At 36.8% G+C, this 11,931-nt stretch overlaps 1 pseudogene; it reads right to left on the reverse strand.

Annotated features, from left to right (window-relative positions):
• Nucleotides 1-5,337: 5,337 nt before the first annotated feature.
• LOC123463556 lies at nucleotides 5,338-6,882 on the reverse strand (annotated as a pseudogene).
• Nucleotides 6,883-11,931: the final 5,049 nt, after the last annotated feature.

Below are 11,931 nucleotides of genomic sequence, written 5' to 3' on the forward strand. Positions count from 1 at the left end.
GCAAATCTAGCAGCATATTAAAAGAAATATACACCATGACCAACTGGTATTTACTCCAGAAAACCAAGACTGTTTCAACATAAAATCAACATAGTGAAATAAAGGAGGATAAAACATGATCCTCTCACTTGGTGCAGAATTATTTGACAAAACTTAACATCCATTCATTATTTCATCAAACAAATTAACAGCAAAAACTCAGTTTTCCAGGATAAAATGACAGATTAAAAGTTTCTTCTTGGGCTGGAGAGATGGTTTAGCAGTTAAGCACTTGCTTGTGAAGCCTAAGGACCCCGGTTTGAGGCTCGATTTCCCAGGACCCACATTAGCCAGATGCACAAGAAGGCGCAAGCATCTGGAGTTCGTTTGCAGAGGCTGGAGGCCCTGGCGCGCCCATTCTCTCTCTCTCTGCCTCTTTCTCTCTCTGTCTGTCACTCTCAAATAAATAAATAAATAAAAATTAAAAATAAAAGTTTCTTCTTGGCCTTTTGATTGAAATCAAGTGAAGTGTTCTTTTTGTGACTTTAAAAAGTCATGGTAACAAAGGACAGAATGTTTTAGAGGGGAAAAAGAAGAAATCATTAAGACTGGCCTGGAGAGATGGCTCATTGGTTAAGGTGTTTGCCGGTAAAGCCTGACAACCCAGGTTTGAGTCCCCAGTACCCATATAAAACCAGATGCACAAGGGGGCACATGCATCTGGAGTTCATTTGCAGCAGCTGGAGGGCCTGGCACGCCCATTCTCTTTGTCTCTCTTCTCTATCTCTCTTTACTTGAAAATAAATAAAAGTATTAAAAACAACTGTTTTTTTTTTTTTTTAAGAAATCATCAAAATAAAGATAGAAGTTAGAGGACAGCTAAAAAGCACAGAAAAAGTATATTGCAATATATTTAACATTCATTTCGTTTTGATGTCCTTGGCATCAAAGCACTTTCATGTTACTATCATACTGATTTTAATCAAATACTGCAGCCTCTCTTCCATATGAATTATTCATAGAGCAGGCTTATATTAAGATAAGGCTTAAAGGAAGAGATTGTTTTTCTGATTTTTGTATTGGTTAATACTCAGGATAAATGGAAGTTTCAATACAAAGACAATATTCATATGTGTGTATTTAGTCTTTTATCTTCATTATAAAAATGATAAAACCTCTAAACTTAGACAATTCACATGCAGAAATGTATTTTGATGTTTTAAACTCATTTTTCCTCATGTTCTATTCCTGTGTGCTTCCTAAGAAGGGGAAGTTCCCGTCAATAACATAGACAATATCCTGAAACATCTGGGAATTGAGCTCACAGAGAAGGAACGAGACACTCTCTTGAAACATCTGGGACTTGAGCTTACACAGAAGGAACGAGAAGATCTAAGAGCAAATGTGCCACTTGAATGTGAGTGTTTTAAGTACTGTGTCTTAGAGAAGAGTTTTACCTTTGTATATAGGATTTTATATAATTATTTTTACCTGATGTCAAACAGAAAAACCATTTTGCTGAGCTAAAAGGAGAAGCAGATGTTATAAGTACGAATTCTTTTTTTTATTTCTATTCTTTCCTTTATTCTTTCCCAGAATCATTAATTTTTCTTTTGGATTCTTTATGTCTAAATAGACTAATGCTAGTATTTTCTTAGCTAGTAATAAATTCATAGGGAACTAAGTAAGTTTTAGGCCCTGAGAACAAAAATGAAAAAAAAAGGACTAATTGCTCTTATTAGTATCACTCAGCCTTGTGTTCTAACCTAATTAATCATTCTACTTTTTTTTTTTTTTTTTTTTGGCTTTTTGAGGTAGGATCTCATGCTAACCCAGGCTGACCTGAAATTCACTATGTAGTCTCAGGCTAGCCTTGAATTCACAGTGATCTTCCTATCTTTGCCTCCAGAGTTCTAGGATTAAAAACATGTGTAACCATGCCTGTCTCATTCTGCTTTTATAAGTACATTTTATAATTTTTGCAAACAATTTTATTTACATTCATGCTTTTATGTGTCATCTCTCTACTGAAAACTTAATTATTTTTTAAAAAACTTTAAAAATTTTATTTATTTGAAAGAGAAAGAGAGAGAAGAAGAGGAAGGCAGATAGAGAGAATGTGTGCACCAGGACCTTCAGGTGCTGCAAACGAACTCCAGATGCATGTGCCACCTTGTGCATGTGGCTCACATGGGCCCTGGGGAGTCAAACCTGGATCCTTTGGCCTTGCAGGCACATGCCTTAATCACTTAGCAATCTCTTTAGCCTGAAAACTTACTTCTTAATCTTCATCCCAGAACTTTCCCCAGTTAGTAAAACCAAATTTCTCTTGAATTTTACCTGTCAAAAATTTTCTCCTTGGTAGCCGGGCATGGTGGCACATGCCTTTAATCCCAGCACTCGGGAGGCAGAGGTAGGAGGATTGCCGTGAGTTTGAGGCCACCCTGAGACTCCATAGTGAATTGCAGGTCAGCCTGGGCTAGAGTGAAACCCTATCTCTACAAACAAAAACAAAAACAACAACAACAAAAATTCTCCTTGGTTGTTCCTCAGATCTTTATATCCCAATTCACCATGAAAAGTTTGAATCTGCCAGGTGTGGTGGCGCACGCCTTTAATCCCAGCACTTGGGAGGCAGAGGTAGGAGGATCACCACAAGTTCGAGGCCACCCTGAGACTACGTAGTGAGTTCCAGGTCAGCCTAAGCTAGAGTGAAACACTGCCTCATAAAACAACAACAACAACAAACAAAAAAAAAAAACAAAAAAAAAAACCCTTAGAGCATCTTGGCCTTCTGGTTAAGATCAAATGTAAAAATATATGCCATCCAGGCTAGAGAGATTTCTCAGCAGCTAAGGTGCTTGCCTGAAAAGTCTGACCTGGGTTCAATTACCCAGTACTGACGTAAAGCCCAGTGCACAAAGTAGCACATCCATCTGGAGTTCATTTACAGTGGGTGAAGGCAGCCTTGGCATGCTCATTCTTTTCCTGTTGTTTGTCTCTCCTTTTTCTCTGCATGCAAATAAATAAATAAAATATTAAATATATATCATAAATTGTCTCCTAATTCTGCATTATCATGGGAGATAGGTTGTGGACATGTCATACTACATAAATGCTGATGGTAGCTTCTCATTTTACCTATAAAGTAAGATCAAATATTGACATCATTTTCTTCCTCCAACTTCTTCCTTAGTGCCACATCTCATATGATATCAAACCCTAACAATTAAGACTGCTCAGCATTTCATAAATGTAGCAATATTTTTTCCTGCTGTTCTTAACCATGTTGCAGGTAATTGCCATGCGTAGTTTGGGTTAAGGGGAAGAACTCTATCATGTCTTCATTTTAAAGTATTTTGATCACATCCATCTTCTTAGAATTTTAAAATTGACCTACCTGAGAGGCGAACAGTTCCTGTGACCTGGAGGTATTCTGTGGCTTCTACCACATTTCCAAATGCCAAAACAGCCAAATGACGTGGACATCTCCCATGGTCTGACCATGGCTTGCCCCGCAGCTTCATTTTTAACCACTTGATTCTTTTACCTCTTGAAGTACAGAAATATTTCAGTCATAATATTAAGTATAGTTAGTGTTCAAAGCTCTTATCCAATATGCTCTTCAACTCATTGCAAAAGAATGATTAAAATGGATAAATTTTAAAACCAAATTCTCTTGATTTTACTATCTGTTCTTTCTCAGTTCAGCAACTCCATTACAATAAATTTGTTTGACTTCAGAAACAGATTTGTCCAAAAGCAGGATTATATTAAACATTAAATACTTTCATTTCTTCTAATGTTCATATATGCTACTTGAAATTTAGTAAATGCTACAAAAAAGTTTCTTCAACTTTTTATATATTGATCTTTATTATCTAAAGCTTATACTAACTATACCGTCTAATTTTTTTATTAACAACTTCCACGATTATAACAAATATCCCATGGTAATGCCCTCCCTCTAATTTTGATTATCAAATAATCTTTTGTTTTTGTTTGTTTGGTTTTCAAGGTAGGATCTCACTCTAGCCCAGGCAATCTTCCTACCTCTGCCTCCTGAGTGCTGGGATTAAAGGCATGAGCCACCATGCCCAGCTCCAATAATCTTTTAACACACACTGTTTAATTTCTAGAACAGGCAGACACACTTAACCTTACAATCTGTTATTGTTCATAAAACTAATCTCATTTTACCCTTTCTCAAGCCACTCTGTCCACTTAGGCTACTTACTCTCAACTTTGCATATACATACATTATATTACATTTATTATATTGCATAAAACAAATGTTTTGGTCTGTTCTCTATAAATCATGATCTTCTTATAGACAGAGATCATAGCCTAAGTGGTATTATATTCTCACCTTGTCACACCTAAGAAACATATAATAAAGATTTTGTGACAGAAGTGAAAAACAAGCATATTTGTGTGTATAGTGTCAAAAAATCCATTGAGAAATATCAAGTATATGCTGAACCCTTACACAGCAGCTGAATAGTGCATAACCAAAGGGCTGCAAATCACTGTTTGGATGTTATCAAATCAGGACTGTTTTCGAATTATTCCTCATGCACTTTGCTGTTCTATGAAAAGGGTGTGGGAGAATTGACTTTTGCTTTGTGGTGACCAGCATCACCTTGGTCCATTTCAGTGTCACATCAAGTGGACACTTGTTCATATTCAAGGTAGCAGTACGAAAGTAGGCCATGTTCCTGTTACTCTCTCACTTAACCGTCTCTGCAGGTGGCTTAGCTGCTAAGATACTTGCCTGCGAAGCCTAAAGACCGAGGTTCAGCTCCTCAGAATCCACATAAGCCAGAAGCACAAGTTTGCACTTGCGCACAAGGTGGTGCACTGTCGATTGCAGTGGCTGGGAGCCCTGGCGCCCCACTTCTCTCTCTTACACACACATAAATAAAATTTTTATAAAAAAGTCAAAAGTCTCTCTAGGACCATCTTCCGCCCTCTGCTGAGTCAGTGGTAGCTCTGCTCAGTGTTCTGTGAACCATCGCCTTCTTTATGATGAAGTGCTGCACAAAGGCTCCCGAGCCCTGGCACGCAAAGTCCACGCTGCACGCCCGCGGGCCGCTGTAGGGCTTTGCCTGAAGGAGCTGTTGAACCTCTGTACTTAGTTATCACCAGTCCTTTAAGTTATGGGAGCTATCTAAAATGTCTACATTTTCCTTTTTTCAGAGCTAGTGGTAATATGTATTAACTTTTATAAACAAATATAATGTGAATAGAGCAAACAGATGATCAGTTTAGGTGGTCAGCAATCCCGACATCACTGTGATGTTCATAGGTAAGATAACCTTTACATTTTCACCATAAGCCCGTATCTGATAAACGTGGTTAGGCCACAACAGGGAAGTTGATAAGAGCATCAGCTAACATTCCAGCATCACTGGAACTTTGCCCTGTGAGTAAGGGAGACAGCCTACAAGCTACATTTCAGATTCCATTTTAGGGGGATAAATATTCCCTCAGCTTCAACAGACCTTAAGTATAATATCCATAGTATAGATTCTTATAGTTGAGTGAGATAAAGAAGTGAACCTAATGGATTTGGGCCAGTTGCTTCTTTCCTGTTTAGTTATCTTTTGTGTTTGTTTTATATGTGCTTTTTGATTTTGTTAACTAATCTTGAATTTTCTTGTAGCTAAGAGAAAAGTTCATCTTAGTCAATTGAGAGATGCAGTGAGAGCAGTTACAGGTGAGAATTAAATATATCTCCCTAAATATTATACTAAATTATATTTTAATGCTTTTTTTCCAATTATCTCTTTACCTTTTGCTCTACCAGTTTATTATTTCAGTTCAGAAAATGTTTCTGTTGTGGAGAACAAAAGCTGGAAAGCTTCAATCCTTCAGCCAAATAAGTCAAATAGTCTGATTGTTTTGGGAAACAATTGTTATTGGGAAATAGCAATTCACATTAGTTTATGTATTGTTAAGTGATGCTTTTACATTATGACAGAACAAAGTAGTTATGACCTAAATTGTGTGTTCTACAAGTGTAAAATATCAACAATCTTTCTTGAAGTGTCAATATTCTTAATGTGATATTATACACAAACCACACTGAAATCTGCTTCAGAGAATTCTAATTAAATTAGAGTAATGAAAAACAAAAATAAAGATAATTGTTTCCTTATCTTTAACCATTGCCTCTAACAGGCTAACAAATGTAAATTGAAGCACAAATAAATCATCTTTGGTTCAGAGAAGGTGAAGAGAATTGTTCCCAATGTTTCAATGTATTCATATAACCAGTCATATAAATCTAAATATGAAGCTAGTCTTCAATAGGTTTTGAGGTGGCTTCTTCCAACTCTTTAGAAGTTACTAATTAAATCTAGTCATACATTTAGAAAAAGAAATCAGTCACAGAGTATTTACTAAACTAAATTATTATCTTTGAAATATCATATTAATTTTACCACAAGCTAATTTTACATAAACCAGAAATGTACAACAAGAATACACTGTTACCCATTCATGAACTGAAAAGTGGTATATGAGATCAATTAAATTGTGGTACACATTAAAATTCATGAGCCATCTGTGTTTTGTAATAAGTAAGACTGGCTATTACTTGCCAATAACTTACGGCATGCTATTAAATCTGTCTTTTTTCCCTTCGTAATGCTGGTGAAGATAATTTTTGTTCCAGGGTTGTACTTACTTGGGATTCTCCAAATATTACATAGTGTATCTTCTCCCAGGGTAGTACTGTTGTTTTTGTTGGCATATATGTATGAGAATCCAACCACCTGACCTTCAACCCAAAAAGACCCTGGAAATTTGATACAGTCTATGCTCATGTCCTTTTTCCACAGCATGGCACTGGGCACACTTCTGAACAAAGATCTTCTTGCCTTAGTCAACATTACTCATTAAAAAAAATATTTTTTTTACTTATCTATTTATAGAGAGATAAAGAGAGAGGCACCAGGGCCTTTAGCCACTGCAAACAAACTCTAGATGTATGCACCATTTTGTGCATCTGGCTTTACATGGGTAAAGGGGAATTGAACCCAGTTCATTAGGCATTGTAGGCAAGTACCTTAACACCTAAGCCATCTCTCCAGCCTAACATCACTCTTATATTTTATTTACTTGAGAGAGAGAAATAGAGAGAGGGGAAGATAAAAAGAATGGGCATGCCAGGGCTTCTAGCCACAGCATACAAACTCCAGGTGCATGTGCCACCTTGTGCATCTGGCTTATGTGGATTCTGGGGACTTGGACCTGGGTCCTCAGGTTTCATAGGCTCTCCAGCTCTTATTTTTAACTCATTTTTAAAAATATTGTATGTATTTATTTGAGACACAGAGAGAGAGAGAATGAGCACACCAGGGCATCCAGCCACTGCAAACGAACTCGAGATGCATATGCCATGTGCATCTGGCTTATGTGGTTCCTGAGGAATTGAACCTGGGTCCTTTGGCTTTGTAGGCAAGTGCCTTATCCACTAAGCCATCTCTCCATCCCTTTAACTCATTTTTAATTTACACTTTCATTGCTAACACAACAAACATAACCAATCAGAAGCTGGACAGCCCACTCGCAATATTTACTATCTTTTACCAAAATGAAAGTGCTCCCTATTTTTCTCTTGTCAATTGTGATTACTACTGAGGTAGAATACCAGCCTCTTAATACTTTTTAAAATTTTATTTCTATTTTTTCCATTTTATACATGTATACAATGTATTTTGAGTTCATTTCCCCAATTATCATCTCCTTTCCTTCCTTCTTCCCCATTAATCTCCATCATAGTTTTATGCTTTTTCTTTTTAACCCATTGAATTCTGGTAGGGTTGTTTGCCTGATCATTATGGAAAGGTCTCCACTGTGGAATGGGCAGCTTACCAGTGCCTAGCCCACCAGTGCACCTGCCTCCTTTTCTCCCAGGAACCATTAGCTGCTATTAGCTACTCTTGGAGGTATGGGGTCTTATTCATCTTTCCTCCATCAGTGGTGAAGATTTGACAACAGCTTCTCTTTCTGCGTAGTCCTATTTGTGAGATAAATTCTGTGAACTTTCTAAGTTTGGATTTTACATACTTGATATTTTTCACTGCAATGCCTTGACACAAAGTTGTTTATTTTTAAAGGTGTAATCTAAATTATACCTTACTGTGTTTAATTTGAACACTGTGAAGGGAAATTAATTTTCTAAACGATAACCACCAAATTCACTAGCAGGCAAACTAGCCTGGAGGTAACAGAATAGAAAGGCTAAATCATAATAAAATACTATAAAGACATAAAATCATTTTAATAAGGGGCAACAAATAAGCAAGCAATGGAACCAGTTAGCAAATTTTGGGCAGTGTGCATGAAAGGGCCACACTATCTAAATTTAGGATATACACTGAACTAAAATTCTGAGTCTGTTGCATAAATCTTCCCAGAGTTCAGAGTCATGCAAGTGGTCCTACAGATAAATAGTATTCTGGTCAGTGACACAAAGTTGTTCTTTCAGAAAAATACAGGACAAGTGTACCTGACAAATAAAGGTTGCCAGCAGGACTTATGACAAGCCTTAGGGTTATGTAACTTGGGCAGAGAACACATGGGGCCAAAATAGGAGTAAAAAACTGATGGCTAAATAATAGCTGTTTGAATTACGAGTCTCATGCATACTCACTGCATTGTGAATAGTACATCAAGCAAATTTTATGCATTATAATTACTTAGTATCTAATATATTTAAACAGGAGTACTGAAGGAAGTACCTCATGCATACACACACACACACACACACACACACACACACACACACACACATGATACATATATATCATTTTTTTGCTAATGGTAAGGAACTTCTTATTTTATTTTAATGTTGGGCGTATGGCTGTGCTGGCAGAAAGAGGTAGGGAGAAGTAAGAAATGGAGGAGGAGTAAACTGCAGTTTTGCTGTTCAATATCTTCTGAGTATTAGATATTTTTGGCTTTCCTTTTTCTATCATATGTATATCTTCTACTTAAAAACTATCTACACTAGGGCTGGAGTGATTCCTTGGTGGTTAAGGTGCTTGCCTGAGGAGCCTAAGGACCCAGGTTCAATTCCCCAGTACCCACGTAAGCCCGATATACAAGGTGGCACATGTGTTGGAGTTCATTTGCAATAGCTAGAGACCCTGGTGTGTCCATTTTCTCCCTATATATGACTCTTTCTTTCAAATATATAAACAAATAAAATATTTTAGAAGGTATGTTAAACACATCATGAAACTTAACCTATGTTTATACAAAATATAAATTTGAAATAATATATTTTCTTTTTTTTAAAAAATTTTTTATTTATTTATTTGAGAGCGACAGACACAGAGAGAAAGACAGATAGAGGGAGAGAGAGAGAATGGGCGCGCCAGGGCCTCCAGCCTCTGCAAACGAACTCCAGATGCGTGCGCCCCCTTGTGCATCTGGCTAACGTGGGACCTGGGGAACCGAGCCTCGAGCCGGGGTCCTTAGGCTTCACAGGCAAGCGCTTAACTGCTAAGCCATCTCTCCAGCCCTGAAATAATATATTTTCTTAACTTACTAGTAGAATTAAAGTTTCCGCAGAGCTAAAGCACCTTGCATCAGATTCACATGTTAGGTAGCTAAGGAAAACTAAAGATAACAAGACTCTCAATTAATGGAATAATAGAACTACTGTATTTTGACCACCTATCTGTGATATTGTAAATAATTTAGAATCTCCAAAACTTGTGCCGTGTTTCTTTTACACATAATTTAAGATAGTACATTTTTAAGGTTCATAGTTTTTCCCCTGATGACTTCTAATACAGAAATCTCATGCTACTTTTTTAAAATTATAAATTGAGATATTGAAGCTGCTGATAAATTATTTGTTTTTCCCCACATTTTGGATCATCCTCAAAAATTTTAATTATATACAATTTCTTTATGTTGAAGGAGGAGAAGTTATTATCAAAGATTTAAAGAATATTCTGAGAAAAATGGGAATAGAGCTCACAGATCAGGAATGCTTGGAACTAGAGAAAAAACTGCCAGTTAATGGTAAGGATTTAAAATAACAACATAAACTTTAAGGAACTGAAAGTGTTTTGTTTTATTTCCATGAATCCTATGTTTGGTACATAAAAGTGAGTTCTAGGAACAATCTTAATTGTGTTGCTCCCTTTATAGAATTGCCTGCGTCATCGTTCACTCTATCTGGTAGTAAGAAAACAAAGCGACCATTTTTATCTTTTTCTTTTCTTTTTTACATTTAAAAATATTTTAATTTTTTATTTATTTGAGAGAGAGAGAGAGAGAGAGAGAGAGAGAGAAAGAGAATGGGCATGCCAGGGGCTCCAGCCACTGCAAACTCCAGACATGCGCCCCCTTGTGCATCTGGCTAACATGGGTTCTGGGGAATTGAACTGAGGTCCTTTGGCTTTGCAGGCAAATGCATCAACTGCTAAGCTATCTTTTAAGCCCTACATTTTACTTTTTTTAAGTTTAAGTTTTATTAAATTAAGAGAAGAGAGCATGAAGTGCTCTTGCCCATGAAAAGGCAAGAGATGGGGTAAAGCCTCCATATTTATTTTTTATTTCAGTAAGGAAACATCTTCAAAATTATGCATGAATATATAAAAATGTGAATAGTTTGGCTGCAGGGACTGCTTAGAAGTTAAGGTGCTTCCCTGCAAAGCCAAAGGACCCAAGTTTGATTTCCCAGGACCCACATAAGCCAGATGCACAAGGTGGCGCATGAGTCTAGAGTTTGTTTTCAGTGGCTGGATACCCTGGTGTGCCCAGTCTCTTTCTTTCCCTCTTTCTGACTCTCAAATAAATAAATAACAATTTTTTAAAAAATTAAAAAATGAATTGTTGAGAATGTGCCAGAGGAAAAGGGAAGAATTTAAAGGGAAAACAGGGAGAATTAATGTACTGTTCTTGCAGTATTGCCTTCAGGGTCCAGAGAGCCATATTTATAACTTTCTCCACTTTGTATTGCTTTTTGCACTTTGCAAATAAGTTAGAACTTTTCTGTGGTAAATTATATGTCTATATTTCTGGTATTTATGAAGTTAGAGCTTTGGCATTGCCTTACTTAAACTCACTGTGTGGCTTGATGTTTCTCCTTCTTCTAGCTGATGGAAAGGTATACCAGAACAGGTTGATGGATAGCGTGACTTCCAATAAAAGTAAGTGAGACTGTGAAAAGACAGTTGAATCTGAAATATGTGTTTTACAGTATCTAAATTTCGAATGCTGCCACCTATATGTATTTGAAACTATATTAATACAGTTCATTAGCATAATTTCTGTGAATATTTTCCCCAAACAACTCCTATCTTTTTCCAAACATGTTTTAAAAATATTTTTTATTTATTTGAGAGAGATAGAGAAAGAGAGAGAGGCAGGAAGTTAGAGAGAATAGGCACTCCAGGGCCTCTATCCACTACACACAAACTCCAGATGCATGTGCCACCTTGTGCATCTGGCTTACATAGGTACTGAAGAATCGAACCTAGGTCCTCAGGCTTCCCAGGCAAGTGCCTTAACTGCTGATCCATCACTCCAGTTTCCCAAAAGTTTTTTAAAACGTTACTTTTTAGGCTAATATACAAAGTAATGTTTACCTCAAGGCATCTTCATACATACTTGCCATTATACTTTGTTTTTATTTGTTCCCTTCCTCACTGCGCTCTTTATACCCTTTGCCCTCATTCACTTGGTTCCTTTCCTTCCTTACATTTAGTCTCCACATCTGCTTTCTTATCCCATGTATTCCACTACCCTGTCCACTTCCTATTCCCATAAGATTTCTTCCTATCCTCTCATGATTCTTTCTAGTTTTGTGACTCTTACAGCACATTTATAAGCACACATACATAACTTTAATTTTAGATTCTGCATGTAAGAGGAAGTGTGCAGTTAGTGCTTTTTTTCCCCAACGTAGGGTCTCACACTAGCTCA

The sequence above is a fragment of the Jaculus jaculus genome, chromosome 9 (assembly GCF_020740685.1).
Source record: "Jaculus jaculus isolate mJacJac1 chromosome 9, mJacJac1.mat.Y.cur, whole genome shotgun sequence".
NCBI lineage: Eukaryota > Metazoa > Chordata > Mammalia > Rodentia > Dipodidae > Jaculus > Jaculus jaculus.